The sequence below is a fragment of the Salmo salar genome, chromosome 04 (genome assembly GCF_965601325.2).
Source record: "Salmo salar chromosome 04, fSalSal1, whole genome shotgun sequence".
NCBI classification, from domain to species: domain Eukaryota; kingdom Metazoa; phylum Chordata; class Actinopteri; order Salmoniformes; family Salmonidae; genus Salmo; species Salmo salar.
Genome location: NC_138294.1, coordinates 45071551 through 45086003, shown reverse-complemented (window position 1 = coordinate 45086003; position 14453 = coordinate 45071551). Strand labels below are relative to the sequence as shown.

At 45.6% G+C, this 14453-nt stretch overlaps 1 pseudogene; it reads left to right on the top strand.

Moving 5' to 3' along the window:
• LOC106603013 (RAS guanyl-releasing protein 2-like) lies at positions 1 to 11081 on the top strand (annotated as a pseudogene).
• Positions 11082 to 14453: the final 3372 nt, after the last annotated feature.

Here is a 14453-nt window from a genome sequence, read left to right as displayed (position 1 = left end):
ATGAAGTTCATCAAATTGGATCAGTCAGCGACAGTGGATGATCGTACGGATGCTTGCATCAAAGCATTTGGTAAGGATTCACTAATTGCCTCTCTTTTGGTGTAGTGTCTGCTTTAGTTGAAGACGGTGCTTTGCTTAGATAAAATGTCATTTTTTGTTGTTGTGTGTGCACATCTACAGCAGTTTCCATTGAAATGATTCACACAATATCTGGCGGCTTGCCTTGTACAGTGAAGCTCATCCATGTATCTCTATCTCTATCTCTCCTCTCCTGGTAGATAATGAAGGCAGGCTGAGTGATGAGCCTCTGGTCCAGATGTTTCTCATGAGACATCCCTGGTACATCTCCTCTGCTGACCTGGCCAAGAAACTCTCCAACAAGTATCCTTTCAGACAAATGACGTACTACTATTCTCTTAAAAAAAAAATTATGTGCCAGATGCTAGCAGAGGGTTATTTTTTACATATAGCGATGGCCCCTAGGATTTAGCAAACAAAGGGATTCGAATCATTTTGGTGGAAAAGTCATTTTGCTCATTAACTACGCAACAGGTCTCTGGAGGAAAACTGTCCGCCTGAACGCGGGTCACAAATCTTATCAACTGAGTGAATATAGAGCACTACAGAGAAAGAACTGTTACAGGTCTTAGTTGTGAGATTCGGGGCTTGTGTTTCAACATTAACCCATGTACTGTAGGTACAGTATAAAAAAGATCATCAAGGACAAAAACTGCCTGTTCACCTCGCTATCATCCAGAAGGCGAGGTCAGTACAGGTGCATCAAAGCTGGGACCGAGAGACTGAAAAACAGCTTCTATCTCAAGGCCATCAGACTGTTAAACAGCCTTCACTAACACAGAGAGGCTGCTGCCAACATACAGACTCAAATCTCGGTCCACTTAAATAAATGGACTTAATAAAGGTATCTCTAGTCACTTTAAAGAACCCCACTTTAATAATGTTTACATATCCTACATTACTCATCGCATATGTATATACTGTATTCTATACCATCTACTGCATCTTGCCAATGTCGCACGGCCATCGCTCATTCATATATTTATATGTATTTATATCTGAAAACAAGGCTCCCTAAATTTTACCAGCATATCGATTGCGCGACCCGGGCTGGCAAAACCCTGTATCATTGTTATTCTAAATTCCATGATGCATATAAAGCCCTCCCCCGCCCTCCTTTCGGAAAAGCTGACTACGACTCCATTTTGTTGCTCCCAGCCTATAGACAGAAACTAAAACAGGAAGCACCCGTGCTCAGGTCTGTTCAACGCTGTTCCGACCAATTGGATTCCACGCTTCAAGATTGCTTCGATCACGTGGACTGGGATATGTTCCGCATAGCGTCAAACAACAACATTGATGAATACGCTGATTCGGTGAGCGAGTTAATTAGCAAGTGCATCGGTGATGTTGTACCCATAGCATCTATTAAAACATTCCCCAACCAGAAACCATGGATTGATGGCAGCATTCGCACAAAACTGAAAGTGCGAACCCCTGCTTTTAATCAGGGCAAGGTGACCGGAAACATGACCGAATACAAACAGTGTAGCTATTCCCTCCGCAAGGCAATCAAGCTAAGCCTCAGTACAGAGACAAAGTGGAGTCGCAATTCAACGGCTCAGAAACGAGAGGTATGTGGCAGGGTCTACAGTCAATCACGGACTACAAAAGAAAAACCAGCCCCGTCGCGGACCATGATGACTTGCTCCCAGACAAACTAAACAACTTCTTTGCTCGCTTTGAGAACAATACAGTGCCACTGACACGGCCCGCTACCAAAACCTGTGGGCTCTGCTTCACTGCAGCCAACGTGAGTAAAACATTTAAACGTGTTAACCCTCGCAAGGCTGCAGGCCCAGACGGCATCCCTGGCCGCGTCCTCACAGCATGCACAGACCAGCTGGCTGGTGTGTTTACGGACATATTCAATCAATCCTTATCCCAGTCTGCTGTTCCCACATGCTTCAAGAGGGCCACCATTGTTCCTGTTCCCAAGAAAGTTAAGGTAACAGGTGCATCAAAGCGGGGACTGAGAGACTGAAAAACAGCTTCTATCTCAAGGCCATCAGACTGTTAAACAGCCATCACTAACATTGAGTGGCTGCTGCCAACACACTGACTCAACTTTAGCCACTTTAATAATGGAAAAATTGATGTAATAAATGTATCACTAGCCACTTTAAACAATGCCACTTCATATAATGTTTACATACCCTACAATACTCATCTCATATGTATATACTGTACTCTATACCATCTACTGCATCTTGCCTATGCCGTTCGGCCATCACTCATTCATATATTTTTATGTACATATTCTTATTCATTCCTTTACACTTGTGTGTATAAGGTAGTTGTTGTGAAATTGTTATGTTAGATTACTTGTTAGATATTACTGCATAGTCGGAAATAGAAGCACAAGCATTTCGCTACACTCGCATTAACATCTGCTAACCATGTGTATGTGACAAATAAAATTTGATTTGATTTGATTTCTAGACTTTACCTTGAAATGCTTACTTACAAGCCCTTAATCAACAGTGCAGTTACATTTACATTACATTTACATTTAAGTCATTTAGCAGACGCTCTTATCCAGAGCGACTTACAAATTGGTGCATTCACCTTATGATATCCAGTGGAACAACCACTTTACAATAGTGCATCTAAATCTTTTAAGGGGGGGGGGGGGGGTTAGAAGGATTACTTTATCCTATCCTAGGTATTCCTTAAAGAGGTGGGGTTTCAGGTGTCTCCGGAAGGTGGTGATTGACTCCGCTGTCCTGGCGTCGTGAGGGAGCTTGTTCCACCATTGGGGTGCCTGAGCAGCGAACAGTTTTGACTGGGCTGAGCGGGAACTGTGCTTCCTCAGAGGTAGGGGGGCCAGCAGGCCAGAGGTGGATGAACGCAGTGCCCTTGTTTGGGTGTAGGGCCTGATCAGAGCCTGAAGGTATGGAGGTGCCGTTCCGTTCACAGCTCCGTAGGCAATCACCATGGTCTTGTAGCGGATGCGAGCTTCAACTGGAAGCCAGTGGAGAGAGCGGAGGAGCGGGGTGACGTGAGAGAACTTGGGAAGGTTGAACACCAGACGGGCTGCGGCGTTCTGGATGAGTTGTAGGGGTTTAATGGCACAGGCAGGGAGCCCAGCCAACAGCGAGTTGCAGTAATCCAGACGGGAGATGACAAGTGCCTGGATTAGGACCTGCGCCGCTTCCTGTGTGAGGCAGGGTCGTACTCTGCGAATGTTGTAGAGCATGAACCTACAGGATCGGGTCACCGCCTTGATGTTAGTGGAGAACGACAGGGTGTTGTCCAGGATCACGCCAAGGTTCTTAGCACTCTGGGAGGAGGACACAAGGGAGTTGTCAACCGTGATGGCGAGATCATGGAACGGGCAGTCCTTCCCCGGGAGGAAGAGCAGCTCCGTCTTGCCGAGGTTCAGCTTGAGCTGGTGATCCGTCATCCACACTGATATGTCTGACAGACATGCAGAGATGCGATTCGCCGCCTGGTTATCAGAAGGGGGAAAGGAGAAGATTAATTGTGTGTCGTCTGCATAGCAATGATAGGAGAGACCATGTGAGGATATGACAGAGCCAAGTGACTTGGTGTATAGCGAGAATAGGAGAGGGCCTAGAACAGAGCCCTGGGGGACACCAGTGGTGAGAGCGCATGGTGCGGAGACAGATTCTCGCCACGCCACCTGGTAGGAGCGACCTGTCAGGTAGGACGCAATCCAAGCGTGGGCCGCGCCGGAGATGCCCAACTCGGAGAGGGTGGAGAGGAGGATCTGATGGTTCACAGTATCAAAGGCAGCAGATAGGTCTAGAAGGATGAGAGCAGAGGAGAGAGAGTTAGCTTTAGCAGTGCGGAGAGCCTCCGTGACACAGAGAAGAGCAGTCTCAGTTGAATGCCCAGTCTTGAAACCTGACTGATTAGGATCAAGAAGGTAATTCTGAGAGAGATAGCAGGAGAGCTGGCCAAGGACGGCACGTTCAAGAGTTTTGGAGAGAAAAGAAAGAAGGGATACTGGTCTGTAGTTGTTGACATCGGAGGGATTGAGTGTAGGTTTTTTCAGAAGGGGTGCAACTCTCGCTCTCTTGAAGACGGAAGGGACGTAGCCAGCGGTCAAGGATGAGTTGATGAGCGAGGTGAGGAAGGGGAGAAGGTCTCCGGAAATGGTCTGGAGAAGAGAGGAGGGGATAGGGTCAAGTGGGCAGGTTGTTGGGCGGCCGGCCGTCACAAGACGCGAGATTTCATCTGGAGAGAGAGGGGAGAAAGAGGTCAAAGCACAGGGTAGGGCAGTGTGAGCAGGACCAGCGGTGTCGTTTCACTTAGCAAACGAGGATCGGATATCGTCAACCTTCTTTTCAAAATGAGAGAAAATCAAAGGATGCAGAAAGGGAGGAGAGGAGGGTTGAGGAGGCAGAATCAGGAGATAGGTTGGAGAAGGTTTGAGCAGAGGGAAGAGATGATAGGATGGAAGAGGAGAGAGTAGCGGGAGAGAGAGAGCGAAGGTTGGGACGGCGCAATACCATCCGTGTAGGGGCAGAGTGAGAAGTGTTGGATGAGAGCAAGAGGGAAAAGGATACAAGGTAGTGGTCGGAGATTTGGAGGGGAGTTGCAATGAGATTAGTGGAAGAACAGCATCTAGTAAAGATGAGGTCAAGCGTATTGCCTGCCTTGTGAGTAGGGGGGGAAGGTGAGAGGGTGAGGTCAAAAGAGGAGAGGAGTGGAAAGAAGGAGGCAGAGAGGAATGAGTCAAAGGTAGACGTGGGGAGGTTAAAGTCACCCAGAACTGTGAGAGGTGAGCCATCCTCAGGAAAGGAACTTATCAAGGCGTCAAGCTCATTGATGAACTCTCCAAGGGAACCTGGAGGGCGATAAATGATAAGGATATTAAGCTTGAAAGGGCTGGTAACTGTGACAGCATGGAATTCAAATGAGGAGATAGACAGATGGGTCAGGGGAGAAAGAGAGAATGTCCACTTGGGAGAGATGAGGATTCCAGTGCCACCACCCCGCTGGCTCGATGCTCTAGGGGTATGCGAGAACACGTGGGCAGACGAAGAGAGAGCAGTAGGAGTAGCAGTGTTATCTGTGGTAATCCATGTTTCCGTCAGCGCCAGGAAGTCTAGGGACTGGAGGGTAGCATAGGCTGAGATGAACTCAGCCTTGTTGGCTGCAGACCGGCAGTTCCAGAGGCTGCCGGAGACCTGGAACTCCACGTGGGTCGTGCGCGCTGGGACCACCAGGTTAGAGTGGCAGCGGCCACGCGGTGTGAAGCGTTTGTATGGCCTGTGCAGAGAGGAGAGCACAGGGATAGACAGACACATAGTTGACAAGCTACAGAAGTGTTGTTTCTTGTATTATTGTCTCTTGTGTCTTTAGAGAACTGTTTCACTTTGATATCCTTTTTCTTCTGTCCTGACTTTCTCTTTCTTTTCTTCTGTTAACTAGATATTCTTTGTTGTTCTTCGTTAGCTAGCTAGCTTCTTCCAAAAGAGTCCCTAGCAACAGTTCAAGAAGAAGAAAATATTTACCAAGTAGAAAAAAAGGAATAATAAAAAGTAAAACAATAAGAATAACAATAAGGAGGCTATATACAGGGGGCACCGGTACCGAGTCAGTATGCGGGGGTACTGGCTAGTTGAGGTAATCTGAACATATACAGTTGAAGTCGTACGTTTACGTACACTAAAGTTAGTCATTAAAACTCGTTTTTCAACCACTCCACAAATTTCTTGTTAACAAACTATAGTTTTGGCAAGTTGGTTAGGACATCTACTTTGTGCATGACACAAGTAATTTTTCCAACAATTGTTTACAGACAGATTATTTCACTTATCACAATTCCAGTGGGTCAGAAGTTTACATACACTAAGTTGACTGTGCCTTTAAACAGCTTCGAAAAATCCTGAAAATTATGTCATGGCTTTAGAAGCTTCTGATAGGCTAATTGACATCATTTGAGTCAATTGGAGGTGTACCTGTGGATGTATTTCAAGGCCTACCTTCAAACTCATTGCCTCTTTGCTTGACATCATGGTAAAATCAAAAGAAATCAGCCAAGACCTCAGAAAAAAAATTGTAGACCTCCACAAGTCTGGTTCATCCTTGGGAGCAATTTCCAAATGCCTGAAGGTACCTCGTTCATCTGTACAAACAATAGTACGCAAGTATAAACACCATGGGACCACGCAGCTGTCATACCGCTCAGGAAGGAGACGCGTTCTGTCTCCTAGAGATGAACGTACTAAGGTGCGAGAAGTGCAAATCAATCCCAGGACAACAGCAAAGGACCTTGTGAAGATGCTGGAGGAAACAGGTACATTAGTATCTATATCCACAGTAAAACGAGTCCTATATCGACATAACCTGAAAGGCCGCTCAGCAAGGAAGAAGCCACTGCTCCAAAACCACCATAAAAAAAAGCCAGACTACGGTTTGCAACTGCACATGGGGACAAAGATCGTACTTTTTGGAGAAATGTCCTCTGGTCTGACGAAACAAAAATAGAACTGTTTGGCCATAATGACCATTGTTATGTTAGGAGGAAAAATGGGGATGCTTGCAAGCCGAAGAACACCATCCCAACTGGGAAGCACATGGGTGGCAGCATCATGTTGTGGGGGTGCTTTGCTGCAGGAGGGACTGGTGCACTTCACAAAATAGATGGCATCATGAGGATGGAAAATTATGTGGATATATTTAAGCAACATCTCAAGACATCAGTCAGGAAGTTAAAGCTTTGTCGCAAATGGGCCTTCCAAATGGAACAATGACCCCAAGCATACTTCTAAAGTTGTGGCAAAATGGCATAAGGACAACAAAGTCAAGGTATTGGAGTGGCCATTACAAAGCCCTGACCTTAATCCCATCGAAAATGTGTGGGCAGAACTGAAAAAGCGTGTGTGAGCAAGGAGGCCTACAAACCTGACTCAGTTACACCAGCTCTGTCAGGAGGAATGGGTCAAAATTCACGCAACTTATTGTGGGAAGCTTGTGGAAGGCAACCCGAAATGTATGACCCAAGTTAAACAATTTAAAGGCAATGCTACCAAATACTAATTGAGTGTATGTAAACTCCTGACCCACTGGGTGAAATAAATAAAAGCTAAAATAAATCCTTCTCTCTACTATTATTCTGACATTTCACATTCTTAAAATAAAGTGGTGATCCTAACTGACCTAAAATGGAATTTTTGCTCGGATTAAATGTCACGAATTGTGAAAAACTGAGTTTAAACGTATTTGGCTAAGGTGTATGTAAACTTCCGACTTCAACTGTAGGTACAGTATAAAAGGTTAATCAAGGACAACAACCACCCAAGCCACTGCCTATTGTAGGTAGGGGTAAAGTGACTATGCATAGATAATAAACAGCAAGTAGCAGCAGTGTACAAACAAAGGGAAGGGGTCAGTGTAAATAGTCCGGGTGGCAATTTGATTAATTGTTCAGCAGTCTTATGTCTTGGGGGTAGAAGCTGTTAAGGAGCCTTTTGGACCAAAAAAAGAAAAAAAAGGAGTATTTTGGACCTGAACTTGGGGCTCCGGTACCGCTTGCCGTGCGGTAGCAGAGAGAACAATCTATGACTTGGGTGTCTGGAGTCTTTGACAATTTTTTGGGCCTTCCTCTGACACCGCCTGGTATAGAGGTCCTGGATGGCAGAAAGCTTGGCCCCAGGGATGTACTGGACTGTACGCACTATCCTCTGTCGCACCTTACAGTCGGATGCCGAGCAGTTGCCGTACTAGGCTGTGATGCAACCGGTCAGGATGGTCTCGATGGTGCAGCTGTAGAACTTTTTGAGGATCTGAGGACCCATGCCAAATCTTTTCAGTCTCCTGAGGGGGTAAAGGTGTTGTCGTGCCCTCTTCACGACTTTCTTGGATGATAGTCATTATTGCCATGAATGCACAGTATATTATATACTTAATGTATGTATTTCTAGATGTAATATCCATGTGGGTATCTGATTTCCATATTCTCTGGCTCTGCGCCAGAAATGACAATACTAACGTCTTCCTGCCTTTCTGTCCTTTTAACCCTGTCTCTCCATAAGGTACTGGATCAGTGAGTTCTCAGCAGTGTTGACCTGAACCCAGAGCTGGCAGAGCAGATCAGAGGGCTGAAGGAGCAGCTGGCCCAGCAGGGAGAGGAGCACCAGAACACACTCATCAACATTGACAGTGTGTAAGTGCCGCCTGTCTGCAGCCAGGCAATCATACAAGCATAGTAGCAGGCAAGCAGCCAGGCAGCCATAGTCTTCTCACAGTGACAGCTTAGCATACCATTTAAATGATACAGTATAAAGAATTTCAGAGTGCATGAGGGCGTCTACAACCAGCCACTTTCACAGTACCTCTACTTCTACAGTTTATGTTCCTTTCTTATTCTCTCTAGGCCGTCATATGAGTGGAGAAGACAAGCTCAGTCTGACTTCAAGAATAGGAAGACATCTCTCCTCTTTCATCACCTGGACTCATCTGAACTAGCAGAGCAGCTCACCTACATGGAGTATATGTCCTTCTGTAGGATACTGGTGAGTGTGGCTGGCCAGCAGGTGGCTCTGTTCGCCAGCTTCTTTCTGTGTCTCACTCAGTTGACTTGTTTGCTTTTGGCTGAATTATGCAGTATACGTTGTATTTGTACTTGTGTGAGAGAGGCAGTGTGTTTGTGTGCACGTTTGACCGTGTGTATATGTATATATTGGACAGTGTGTCTAAAACGGTTCCTTGTCTTCTAGTTCCAGGGCTACCACAGTTTTGTGATGCATGGCTGCACAGTAGACAACCCCATCCTGGAGCGCTTCATCACCCTCTTCAACAGTGTGTCTTAGTGGAACCATCTGATGGTGCTTAGCAAGCCCACCGCCCCCCAGAGGGCTGCAGTCATCTCCCACTTCATCAGGGTCGCACAGATCAGTCAATCAACTTCCAGGTCAGAAAGAGAGTCAACCACCAGGTGAGAAAGAGAGTCAACCCCCAGGTGAGAAAGAGAGTCAACCCCCAGGTGAGAAAGAGAGTCAACCCCCAGGTGAGAAAGAGAGTCAACCCCCAAGTGAGAAAGAGAGTCAACCCCCAGGTGAGAAAGAGAGTCAACCCCCAGGTGAGAAAGAGAGTCAACCCCCAGGTCAGGAAGAGAGTCAACCCCCAGGTCAGGAAGAGAGTCAACCCCCAGGTGAGAAAGAGAGTCAACTCCCAATCTGCCTCTTGACATTGGTCTGTCTTGTGTTCCCTGTTGTGCTTTTGTTGGCTATGTTAGTGCTCAGATGGGTTATAGTTTTGTATCTGGTCTCTCTGTAGAGGTTGTTACAGCTGCAGAACTTCAACACTCTGAAGGCAGTAGTGGGGGGTCTCAGTAACAGCTCCATCTCACGCCTCAAAGACACACAGTCCCGCATTAGCAACGATGTTAGCAAGTTAAGGACTTTTGATAATATTTTAGTTAAGAAGAGTGAAAACATACATTTATCAGTTACAACTAAACGTTTACATTTTGAATGTAGATCAATGTCAAAATGTGGCCCAGTTATTTATATATCCACTGTATTCTGCTTGACAGGCTTTGGTTTTTCCATTTATCTTTTGAGGTTGGACTTTAGCAAGTACACTGATTGGTGTCACCACGTTAGTCAGTATGTGTTCCACCTGTGCTGGTTGCCATCACGTTAGTGGGAAGGTTTTTTGCCTGCCCAGGTGCTCTTTAAGAGTAGCTGGCCCAGTCCTCTTGAGAGATGTAGAGGGACCCTCCCTATCTGATTTCTAGAAAAATATTCCTTTGTCTGATTTAGTTTTGTGCCACCTTTTTGGTATGCTTCCTGTCTTTAAGTTTGGTTTGGGTTTTTATTTTGTTTGCCTCTTCTTGGGCAGATTTAGTGGGTGCTCATTGTGGGTGTATTTTAGGTCCCAGTTGTTGTTGCTAGTCAACTTTTAGTGGAAACCCCCATGAGTGTCTTTCACAACCCCCCCCCCCCCCCCAAAACCCCCACCTGTTTAATTTTGGTTGTTGGTCAGTGAGTCTTTGTTAGTTCACCTTTCTGTTTGAGTGAAATGTTTGTTTTTCTTGCTGGGGAACTTAAGTGATGTCTATCATTGTGTGACATCCCCATTGTCTCAGGCATTGAAATAACCTGGTGGAGCTTGTGACCTCCTGTGGGAACTACAGCCAGTACCGCCAGCGTATCTCAGAGAGCACGGGCTTTCGCTTCCCCATCCTGGGAGTGCACCTCAAGGACCTGATAGCAGTGCACGTGACCCTGCCCGACTGAAGCGACTGCGAGAAGACCCAGGTCAACCTGGCCAAGACCCATCAGCTGTATTCAATCCTCCAGGAGCTAGCGCTGATCCAGACCACACCACCCAGTGTTGATGCCACCATGGACCTGCTCAACCTGCTCATGGTTTGGCCCAGATGACTGATACTGAATGACTTGATAGATTTGTTTTACCGGTGAGCTTTAGCATTTTATTTTTGTGTATTGTTCCTGTCCAGTATCTCTGGACCAGTACCATTCAGAGGAAGAGATCTATCAGCTGTCCCTGCAGAGGGAGCCACTCACCGCCAGGCGAGGTGAAATTGTGTGTAATCTAGAGGAAAGTCCTATTTGCCACATTTCTGTTTTGGTTTGTCATTCTTCCACGAGCCTGCCTGTGATAGAAGAATGGGCATCTTCAATGAAGCCCAAAGCCAACCTCATCAGCAGCAAATGCATACAGAAGATGTTTGAGTTAGGCTTTTCAACATATTGAATGTAATTATGAAACATGACAATGATCCTTTATTTGGTCATATTTCAGTCAGTGTTTAACAATTCCACCACTGATGAAGACGGCTACATCTCTCAGGAGGAAATTGAGATCATTAGGACCAACTTCCCATACCTCTGCAAGTTTGATGACCTGGACAAGAGTCAGTGAGTATCACAAGTCATAACTATTCATGACAGATATAGTAAATTAATAATTCAAGCTACGATATTAGTCATAACGGCCAGCATCTTAACTAAACAAAGCAAAAATGAAAAGTCCCTTTCTCTGGACCCTGTCTTTCAAAGATAATTTGTAAAAATCCAAATGACTTCAAAGATCTTAATTGCAAAGGGTTTATACACTGTTTCCCATGCTTAGTCAATGAATCATAAACAATTAATGAACATGCACCTGTGGAACGGTTGTTAAGACACTAACCGCTTACAGACGGTAGGCAATTAAGGTCACAGTTATGGAAACTTAGGACACTAAAGAGGCCTTTCTACTGACTCTGAAAAACATCAAAAGAAAGATGCCCAGGGTCCCTGCTCATCTGCGTGAACGTGCCTTAGGCATGCTGCAAGGAGGCATGAGGACTGCAGATGTGGCCAGGGCAATAAATTGCAATGTCCGTCCTGTGAGACGCCTAAGACAGCGCTACAGGGAGACAAGACGGACAGCTGATCATCCTCGCAGTGGCACACCACATGTAACAACACCTGCACAGGATCAGGACATCTGAACATCACACCTGCGGGACAGGTACAGGATGGCAACAACTGCCCGAGTTAAACCAGGATCGCACAATCCCTCCATCAGTGCTCAGACTGTCCGCAATAGGCTGAGAGAGGCTGGACTGAGGGCTTGTAGGCCTGTTGTAAGGCAGGTCCTCACCAGACATCACCGGCAACAACGTCGCCTATGGGCACAAACCCATTGTCGCTGGACCAGACAGGACTGGCAAAAAGTGCTCTTCACTGACGTGTCACGGTTTTGTCTCACCAGGGGTGATGGTCGGATTTGCGTTTATCGTCTCAGGAATGAGCGCTACACCGAGGGATCGAGCTGGAAGTTCCGTCATGGTCTGGGGCGATGTGTCACAGCATCATCGGATTGCCTGCAATAACAAGCTCAATCTCAACGCTGTGCGTTATAGGGAAGACATCCTCCTTCCTCATGTGTCCGGTAACTTGCAGGTGCCTTGGTGGAAGAGTGTGGTAACATCTCACAGTAAGAACTGGCAAATCTGTTGTAGTCCATGAGGAGATGCACTGCAGTACTTAATGCAGCTGGTGGCCACACCAGATAATGACTGTTTTGATTTTGATTTCCCCCCCTTTGTTCAGCGACACATTATTCCGTTTCTGTTAGTCACATGTCTGGAACTTGTTCAGTTTGTCTGTTGAATCTTGTTATGTTTATACAAATATTTACACATGTTAAGTTTGAAAATAAATGCAGTTGACAGTCGAACGTTTCTTTTTTTGCTGAGTTTACATGTTTAGTTACATTAGTCAAACACAGTGTCTTGCTACTGTAATATTGACGTTTGACCCCCCCTCACCCGCTCAGGGATGGTAGAATCAGTGAGGAGACGATCAACTACATCACCAAGGCCAGCTCTTTACTGAACAGCAAGATGGGCGAGGGGGGGGGGGGGGGGTTCATCCACACGTTTTCAGAGATGACCTGCACGAAGTCTACACTTTGCCATCACTGTAAAGGCGTTGTAAGAATGCCTACGCTTCAACTATGTAAGACTCCATGTAAAAGCTATTTGACTCATTATTGAATCAGAAGTGAATACATATGAAACAATATGGTGTAAACATTTAGTACCAAGACCTGTGTACAAATTATGTATAGATCCCCCCCATATTAGAAGATGCTCAAATTATGACTAGCGTAGTTGAGATTGTGGAATAAGATTTTCAGAGAACACCATTTAGGATGTAGAACAGTAAGGGTGCTGATGGTAATATGATGTAACAAAACACACCCACACACCGGTTCCTATTTTTAAAGTGCTTCTCTCACATTTCATCTCTTTCGGTGGACACTTCATTTCCTGTTTCATACTTTAGCCTACGCCCAAACTTGAGGTCTGTTCTGTACTAATCGTTTTGAACGAATCAAGATGTCTGCAAATGACTTGACTCCTGAGAATGCTGAAAAGGATAGTTACAAACAAGACTTAACTGCTCACTGTTGATTTACGATCGACTTGAATTGCTTCGTGCAATTTGGATAAAATGATCATTCAGCGATCGGTATCATTTTGAAAGTCACCACCAACCTGTCCTTTAAACGCTAAAAGTGACCGATGCAGGGGTTTTACAAGATAGATGTGTGAAGGTACAGTAATACAAGGATCTGTCAGAATTCCGCGGCTCCTGCGCCCCACGCACAACGGTATGTAATATATTAATAGCTTATTATACTGAACAAAAATGGAAATGCAACAATTTCAAAGTGTTTACTGAGTTACAGTTCATATAAGGAAATAGGTCAATTTAAATAAGTTCATTAGGCCCTTTAACTATGGATTTCATATGACTGGGCAGGGGCGTAGCCATGGGTGGGCCTTGGAGGGCATAGGCCCATCCACTGGGAAGCCAGGCCCAGCCAGTCAGAATGAGTTTTTCCCCACAAAAGGGCTTTATTACAGACAGAAATACTCCTCAGCACCCCTGCCCCCCCTCCAATGATCCTGTAGGTGAAGAAGCTGGAAAGGAGGTCCTGGGATGACGTGGTCTGCAGTTGTGAGGCTGGTTGGACGTACTGCCAAATTCTCTAAAATAAGAGGTGGCTTATAATAGAGCTCTCTCTACTTGAAATCTGTGGCATTGTGTTGTGACAAAACTGCACATTTTGTAAATGGCCTTTTATTGTCCCCAGCAGAAGGTGCACCTGTGTAATGATCATGCTGTTTAATCAGCTTCTTCATATGCCACACCTGTCAGGTGGATGGATTATCTTGGCAAATGAGAAATGGTCACTAACAGGGATGTAAACAAATGTGTAAGGAACATTTCTGATAAAAAAAATATATATATATATATATATTTTATTGCCAGCAGCATACCACCCTGCATCCCACTGTTGGCTTGCTTCTGAAGCTAAGCAGGGTTGGTCCTGGTCAGTCCCTGGATTGGAGACCAGATGCTGCTGGAAGTGGTGTTGGAGGGCCAGTAGGAGGTGCTCTTTCCTCTGGTCTAAAAAATATCCCAATGCCCCAGGGCAGTGTTTGGAGGCACTGCCCTGTGTAGGGTACTGTCTTTTGGATGGGATGTTAAACAGGTGTCCTGACTCTCTGAGGTCATTAAAGATCCCATGGCACTTATTGTAAGAGTAGGGGTGTTAACCCCGGTGTCCTGCCTAATTCCCTAGCTGTCCCTCAAACCGTCAGTCACGTAATCATCCCCAGCTTACAATTGGCTCATTCATCCCCCTCCTCTCCCCTGTAACTATTCCCCAGGTTGTTGCTGTAAATGAGACTTACCTGGTAAAATAAAATAAAAATACATTTCAGCTCATGAGACTAACACTTTACATGTTGCGTTTATATTTTTGTTCAGTGTATATTTCAAAGATTGTTATTTACTAGATACTCTTACTCAGTGAGACAGTCAGTGTATGCACTGTACCTCAAGCAAAACCTTTCCAAAACCTATTGT